The sequence below is a fragment of the Rhodamnia argentea genome, chromosome 6 (genome assembly GCF_020921035.1).
Source record: "Rhodamnia argentea isolate NSW1041297 chromosome 6, ASM2092103v1, whole genome shotgun sequence".
Classification (NCBI taxonomy): Eukaryota; Viridiplantae; Streptophyta; class Magnoliopsida; order Myrtales; family Myrtaceae; genus Rhodamnia; species Rhodamnia argentea.
In genome coordinates, this window is record NC_063155.1 from 23,058,797 (window position 1) to 23,067,613 (window position 8,817).

Consider the following 8,817-nt stretch of genomic DNA (forward strand, 5'->3'; position numbering starts at 1 on the left):
TTAATTATTTTGAACCCACTCACACTGCATCGACATGAACGACGTGGTTATCATCTAACTTTTGCTGCATGCAAAGATGTCAGTAGCTCTGTGAGTTTGTGTAGGTGGTGTGGGGGAGAGAGAGAGAGGCCTGGACACTTAGGAGTGAAGTAATCCCAGATACTTGGCCCTCTACCATCTTCGTTAGCTGCACCTTCACACTGAAAGCCAAGAAGAAAAAACCAAAAAATAATTAAACAAACAGTATGGCCATTTATGTAATTTGTGAATGAAAAAATGACCATGCAGGATGCATATACGGACTCAGTTTAGGTTAGCAATGGGGATGAAAAGGAAGTCCCCGAAATGAAATCTAGTCTACCCTGTACGCGGAAGGAGCAGTGACTTGCTGAGCTCGTGATGAGCAGACTGCACAAAAGCATCTGTTCGTGAGCACGAACCGCCATGGCTGAAGCACTTTCTTTAGCAAGGACTGTGGCTTTTGTTTTGGCTGTAATTATAGAGAGTTTGACTCAAAAGGAGGGTAAACCCTATGGAAGGAAACCCCGCTCACAATTTCATGCCGAAAACGAGCCGTGAATAAGACGAATGGTTGGCGTGTTTTAGATCGTGTGATGGTATAAAGATACCATCATACGCATCTCTTAGTGATCTTATTTTTGTTTTTCTGCTGTTGTATTTGGGAATGATTTTTTCTTGTCGTTCAAGCTCACTACTCGTCAATAACAAAGTTGGTCATTTTCTAGTGTCTTGTATACGGGAAAATTTAAAAGAAAATCTATTATGTATTGTTGCGTGGATTGTGTTCATATTTCCTCATCTACCTGGTATAATTCCCTACTTCCTTCAAAATTAACAATACGATACCTACCTAACTACTGAGATTATCTCAATGATCTCCTGGAAAATTACCAAGTTCTAAACCTATTGCAATCGTGCTAATTCAGTTCTAAACTTTTTTTTGATCAATTGAATCATAAACATTTTGGATTTGTGCCAATTTAGTCTATTCGACCAACTTTGGCCGGTCGGCATTGATGTGGATGCCGGCATTGACGTGCACATTTTTTTATAACATTTTAATATTTTAAAATTATTTTTTTCTTCTTTCTTTTTCTTCTTCTTCTTCTTTTGGCCAGTGGAGGAAGAAGGAGAAGAGAAAAAAAGAAAGAAAAGAAAAAGGAAATAAAATAAAAAATAAATGAAACTATAAAATATTAAAATATTACCAAAACATTGTCATGTCAGCATCGATAGCGTAACGTCGGCGCTAATCGACATCCACGTCAATGCCGTCCGATCAAGTTGATTGGATAGACTGAGTTGGTACAATTGGAAAATGTATATGGCTCAACCGATAAAAAAAATATTTAGGACTAAATTGACATAATTGCAATAGATTGAAGACTTTTTTGATAATTTCCCAGCTTTCTGCTAATGAACATTTTATTTTTGAGCCATTATGCCGTATTAGATAAATGCCCGTTACTCCAAAGTCTTTCCCTTTAAGATGCTTGAAAAATAAATCGCTGCATGCACACACTTAAAATGAATATTGAGGCAAGTAGACCGGATTCCGACAATTTGTCCGGGAAATCCTCCTGAAATAGTGAAATTTATTGGCATAATTCATTCTCGCGAATTTCACCATGTAGTCTTCAGAATTATTTACTGCACGAGAATTGATCGCGTCCTTATTTACTGTGATCATCGTAACATATACCATATACATTGGATGTATTATTAAATCAAAACTTGCTGAGAAAACTCTTGAACCAAGTCGCGGACTGTTTCGGATATCTCTTCAATCCGTTTTTGTAATCGACATAGTTGATCCCGAACCGGACAGTGTATCCCGCGTTCCATTCGAAATTGTCTAGCAAGGACCATGCGAAGTAGCCCTTCACATTGACACCATTCCTACCACAAATTTTCCAAGCGTTGCGTTTCATTTCATGTATGACATAAAAATTAAGTGAAAGGATATAAAGAACAAGGCGATTCCACAAGTGAAATTGCATAAAAATTAGGAAAATTTACGTGATCGCTTTATGAAGATACGAGAGATGGCGGTAATAATAATCGATCCTCATGTAGTCAGTCAATTGTTGCTCCAGTGGTAATGTAGAGTTATTGAACTCATCGATTCCTAATGGTCCAAAACCAAGAAATAGGGTGTGAGAAAGAGAGTAATTAATCATAAAAAAACTTTTAACTCAGCAATTTTAGTTAATTAACCATTAGAGATAATGTTTTCTCACCGTTCTCAGTTATGTAAATGAGTGGATTTTGGTACTTAGTCTTCACGTACATCAAAAGGCTCTGTACCCCACTGGGATAAACACAGCCAACTTGAAGCAGCCTGTAATTCATAATAGGATCATGAACATGATGGGGAAAAATACAATTTGGAAAATTTACCTCAGCCTCTCAAGTTTTAGTTACTACTGTTTGGTGTTTACGGATATTGAATTTATGTTATGAAACCTAACATGACAATGCAGAAAACCCCAATCCTAAAATATAACAAAATGGGGTTGTAGAAAGAATCAAATGTACCTGAGGGCCAATTGGAACCCCGTTGCGTTCAGCTACAAGAAGTCATCAAGAATTTATTAGAAAAGATCTTCATTGAGACTGTGATTAGCATCCAGATAGTGACTGTTTTTCTTACTCGAGAGGCTCACGCGAGCATCGGTTAGGTAGCTTGAATTCAAAGCATTTGAGTACGGCATGTACTTTGCATAGTTCGCGGTGTAATAGTTCAATCCGAGAAAATCAAAAGATCCTTTCACCAATAGCGATTGCTCCTTCGTGAACTTGGGAAGCCTTTTCCCTACGAGCGAGTGCATGCTGCACGGATAGTCGCCGTACGTTATCGGGTCCAAGAACCTGAAAACGAATGACATTTTTTCCTCTTGATGCACCATTTAATGAAACTGCTAAGTACCTCCTTTATGAAACTCAAATTATATATCTTGGGTAGAAATAATATGCGAGTTTGGTCATTTGTAGATGCACACTCACCATCCCAACATCCAGTCCAGGGCTCTTAGCGCTGCATTTTGATTATGCTTTGCATCTGAGTAAGGCACCATCCAATTAGAAACCAATGTTATTCCTATTACTCCTTTTTGAGATGCCTGCAAAAGTCACTTTTGTTTTCAGTCAAATTGCACAAGTCAATTTCAACTCCCATTAGATGTTCTTTTTTCTTGCATCAATTAGAAATTCACAAGCATTTTTTTGTTGTTGGTAGATTGAGTCCAATGTTGTCAATCCAGTCCTAATTTTTATTTTATTTTATTTCAGTCCTTCTCAACGACTCAATTGATTAAGATGTGAAAAGTTAATTTGATTGCTGTTAATCAGGAGTCATCAAGAAGTTTCAAGAGATTGAAGACCTGATACTTGTCCCTGTACAATTTAACAGCGGCCGCATGAGCAAGGAGTTGGTTGTGCCCGACGATGTATGGCTCGGTGCTCGAATCACCACCCATGCAGTTGAGCATCTGCCAATCAGAGCATCGACTCGGTGCTTGCTGTCCGTCGGCATACCCATTACTACCGTATGTCAACGGCTCATTCAAAGTTATCCAGTGTTTGACTCTTTCTCCAAATTCCTTAAAGCAAACCTCCACATAGTCCCGGAAATCATATCTAATTAATGCAGTGGAAAAATGTAAATATACTCATAACTGCTAAGCTTGAAGAAAAAGACATCTTTTGACTTACACAATCGAGGGACTCAAGAAGCCACCGTACTCCTCCTCTAGGGCTTGGGGAAGGTCCCAGTGAAATAGAGTCACAAAGGGTTGAATACCTGTAAAAATCCTCTACTTATTAGTGAGTGATGTACATAAGTGATTTAGAAAAACAAATGAATAGCTAATAGAACTGAAATAAAGCTAAGACCGTGGGCAAGGAGCTCATTGATGAGATTGTTGTAGTATTGCACTCCTTCCTTGTTGATGCCTCCCTTTAGCTTTCCCTCTGACAATTTCCCCAAACATAGGGATAATGGAAAGTCAACACATTTCGTAATGAAATAACATAAACAATAATTGGCACGATTAAGCATATGCATTTCTATCGGAAAAAAAATAGTACGAGGAGTAATTTAGTTCTAAATTTTTGTATTTCATCAATTTAGTTTCAAGCTTTTTGATGATTTGTCAATATAGTATTTCTGGCCAATTTTGGCTGGAAATCGTTGACGGAGAAACCGGTCATTCTACATGGAGAAATCGTCGCCGTAAGTTATTTTCGACCAAAATAACCTGGAAGTATTAAATTGATAAATCATGAAAATGTTTAGAAATAAATTGATAAAATTGAAAAGTTTAGAGCTGAATTAGCCTCCGACAAAAAAAAAAAAAAGAATTAGCCACCGTATAATAGATATAAGACTTTTTTTTTACTATGATCCTCATTTGAGTTTTTTTTCATGCAATTAGACAGGAAATTGATGGTCTTACTAGGTAAAATTCGAGGCCAAGAGATAGAGAATCGGTGGGCATCTAACCCCATTTCCCTCATTATCTCAACATCTTCCTAAAAAAAAGAAGAAGAAAACAATTCATCACTAGGAGTCGAACAGTTTTTATTCCAATTTCTATTGCCAACATCAAAACTAATTAGCGGTATTCAGGTTGTGCTTAGTTTGGCTTTGAAAATGGTTTTTGGGAAAATGTTAAAGCTGACAGCCTAAGCCCTTTGGGGAAAATGCAAATTGCATATGATAAAAACTCCTTTGCAAAGCATCTTTGGGTTAAATGGATTTTTATTAAAATAACTCAAATCCTTCGTCGGAGCCGGCGGCCATTGTCTGAGGTCACCCAACCTCGGGCAGCACTCAGCAAGGATCGCGTGACCCAAGCAAGGGTCGCATGAGGTTGCCCGATTGGGCGACCCAAGCAGGGGCCGCCTGAGGTCACACGGCCTCGGGTTGCCCTCCCCCAGGTCGCACTACCCCGACGAGAGCAGTCTAGGTCACAGCCTCGGTCGATTGCCTAGGGTGGCGTGACCTCGTCTGCCCTTCATCGGCCTCTCATCTGCTCCACGCCTATCATAATTGGTTCGCCGACCTTTCTTGTGCATAGAAGCACAAATAGTAATAGCAAGAGTAAAAACGAAAAATGAAATAAGTAATTGTAGTTTTTGAAAGAAAAAAAATCATTTAACCCGAAAAATGGGCCTCTGCAAATGTTGAAAGCCGAAGTTGATGGGTACCAATCTTGGCCTTTCAGCTTTGCCAAAGCCAGGATAGCGCCTCATTTTTTTTTTTCCCCAAGGGATTCTTGGGAAAGTTGCTGATCATGTACCTTGTACCGGTGGTATGAATCGATAGCCACGTCCCCATTGCTACCGTCAGCTATTTTACCTGCCATTCACCCCCCAATAAACCATTTAAGTGTTTGACCAAAAAAAAAAAGGTCAAGTGAAAGAGTGCATTTGAAGCTAGAGGACCTTTGACAAAAAAAAAAAAAAGGCTATAGGACTTTCCTTAATTGCTGGCTTAGCAAAATCCTTGAGTCATTATGCATTAATCGCAAAAAGTTAGGGTTTATTGGTCAAATCAGCTTAGACTTGACAGCAATATGATAACCACCAAATTAATAAGAGAATCAACATATTGTAAACCCTCTAATTCTTTCTTCTCTAATAGATTATTCAAGAATATTGATGGCTGAATCTTCAATGGAACGTTACAAGTTCTAGACCCTTCAATCGAACATTACAAGTTCTAGACCCTCTTTACTAATTGGACCGAATTTGTGGTCCTCGATGGCTTAATCTCAAATCGAACATCATGATTTCGATATTCTTCATGAGCCACACTTGAAGACCTTGATGGCTCGATCCCAAGTCAATGCCGTGTTCTTATAAAGGTTCAATCTCCAGAAAGGAGCAATTCATGAAATTAACAAAAGCCATATTTAAATTACAAGTATTATTCATTTAGTACGATATATCATATATGTCTCTTTTGGATTAACTTCAAATTAAATGGATTAATATATATTTAGGATCACTGGGCTAAGTCAAAAGATATAATTGTTTAGGAAGGATAACATAAATTTATGCCAATAAATTAATAAAACCTAATCGGGAAAATATTAAAAATAGTCCCCTTGACTTGCAAAGCCATATTGAATATGCTTGTCAAAAGATAGAGATAAGCGACTTTGCTGAAATGTGTAGTCATTTCGTTTTCAAAATATTTTCGAACATCTTATTTCTATTTTGACTTAACTTAATTAGCGCCTCGGGGATACTCGTTAACAAGTCTTTTTTTTTTTTTTTATAGTCCAGGATCCACTGGTCCCATCGGGCTTCGCTCGTTAACAAGTCTTTTATTATTATTATTATCTAAACTTTTCGTTGATACAGATAGTCCACCGAAGGTATTAAAGTTTTCATAATTAACACTAAATGAGAAAAGAAGACAAGACATAAGATTGTTGGGCTTAGGCCACCTCTCATTTTCAGGGCTCAATTGGGGGGTCCGTTGCACCAGATTCGTAATCCAAAGTTTCCAGGTCAAGAACTAGAATTTTCTTTTGCGCTTTTCAAAGTTGATTACGTTAGATAAACCTGTTTATCCAATCACGAAATTATTAGCAAGTGGATTAACATACAATGTATTTCTTACCAATGCAGATAAGCATCGGTTGCAGACAAAGGTAAGGCTGAAGTCTTTGCAATTTTTTTTTTCTGCTTTGTTTAATTCGTCAACCTTATAAGAATTTCACATATAATTTCCAACTTTTGAAACTTAAAGAAACATGCTGAATAAATCTGACTGTACAAGCACATCAAACGGAATGTTAAATATTGCAGATTAGCATGATACTCTTGGAAGAGTTGACAAATAATTGATTATAAAGTATTTGCTATCACAAAACCTACTTAGAAAATGTCATGTAGCAAAAGAGTACAAGTGCAAGCCAATTATATCAGTTCTCTATACCATGACAACCCAGAGGAGAATGATAGAATCATGAAATTTTCTGAATTAGAATTTACGATTTAGTATTACTTCTGTCGAAGCATCTGACAACATGGTTATCTAAAGATGGCGATATTACTAACATGGTTAATTATTTCGAACCCGCTCACACTGCATCGACATAAATGAGAGGGTTATCATCAACCTTTTGCTGCATGCAAAGAGAGGGAGGCTCACAGTTTCTAACTGTCATTAGCTCTGTGAGTTTGTGTAGGGAGAGAGAGAGAGAGACCTGGGTATTTGTGAGTGAAGTAATCCCAGATACTTGGCCCTCTACCATCTTCATTAGCTGCACCTTCATACTGAAAGACAAGAAAAAAAAAACCAAATAAATAAACAAACAAACAGTACGACCAGTTATGTGATTTGTTAATGAAAGAATGACCATGCAGGATGCATATGTAAACTGAGTTTAGGTTAACAATGGGGATGAAAAGAAAATCGCGAAAATGAAATCTAATCCACCTGGTATGCAGAAGAAGCCGTGCCGAACAGGAAGCCGGCCGGGAAGCTGCTCCGGTTGAGAGAGACAGTGTCGTAATCGCCGGGCTCGAAGGTACCGTAATCACCTTTGCAATGACTCAGAGAGCTCGCGAGGAGCAGGATGCAGAAAAGCATCGGTTCATGAGCACGAGCGGCCATGACTGAAGCACTTTCTTTAGCACGGACCGTGGCTTTTGTTTTGGCCGTATTTATAGGGAGACTGACTCAAAAGGAGGATAAATCCTGTGGAAAAACCCCGTTTAACATTTTCATGCCGTGAATAAGACTAGCAGTTTTGACCAAAAAAAAAAAAGGGACGTGCTTTATGTTTTGGAAAGAATTTTTATGCACTCATTTTCAATGCGATGAAAATGAACTAAATAAAAGATCGGAGAACAAGAAAGTTAGGTGGCTTTTTCCTAGTGAGTTTTCAAATTTATTGGCGAACTTCAATGGTTTTTAAGAAAGGTCTTTTCCGCTAGCTGGATCTTCTGAACAGAAAACTTTCTGATGACTTAGTCAGTGAATATTAGTTCCCCAAAAACAAAGAAAACAATATTTATTCACAAAATAATGAGTTAAGAAAAAAGTAGCAAATAAAAATTAAGCGAAAGTATATCGCACATACGTATTGCTATACAATTTAGAGAAAGAAAAATTAGTACTACCAATATAACTCAAAGGCAAGATAACCAATCACTGGATAAGGGCAACACAAGTGTTATGACTTTCTTACGGCGTTCACTTGAGTATTATAACTTTCTTTTCGATTACTTGAATGCCCAAATTTTTTTAAAAATTGATTCGCCCGAGTGCCATTAGCGAATTGTGTGGTCAGGATATCCGATTTGACATTAATTTATTAAATAATAGGTTAAACTAGATTGCCGGAACAATCCAATACGGAAATATCAGAGGAAACAACGATGCTTTGGCCCCATCAATGAAAGAACTACAAAATCAGAAAACAAAAATATGAAAAAGGGGAAGAGTCTTCAAATCCTGTTTCTTTCTCTTCTTTCCCAATGGATGAGCCATGGTTCCTCAATCGAGAGTTTAAAAAAAGATTTGAGTAGATTTACTGGAGAGGTTTTTTGCAATCTAAAATCACCAAGTTAGGTTGAAATTTTGGAGAAGAGGTCAAGGTGAAGAGCTTAAAAAGAGGGGAAAACGTGAATTGATAGAGGGAGCAGAAATATTATGAAAGCTGAGGAGTGAAAGGTCAGACAAAAAAGGACAGGGGCTAAACTAAATCAAGCGCAACGCTTGCGTTGCGTTATTATACTCGTCATCATCTTGATCCCACGTAAATTGATTCGACT

The 8,817-nt window shown here is 37.7% G+C and overlaps 1 pseudogene; it reads right to left on the reverse strand.

Moving 5' to 3' along the window:
* Nucleotides 1-1,748: 1,748 nt before the first annotated feature.
* Nucleotides 1,749-7,654, reverse strand: LOC115732393 (annotated as a pseudogene).
* Nucleotides 7,655-8,817: the final 1,163 nt, after the last annotated feature.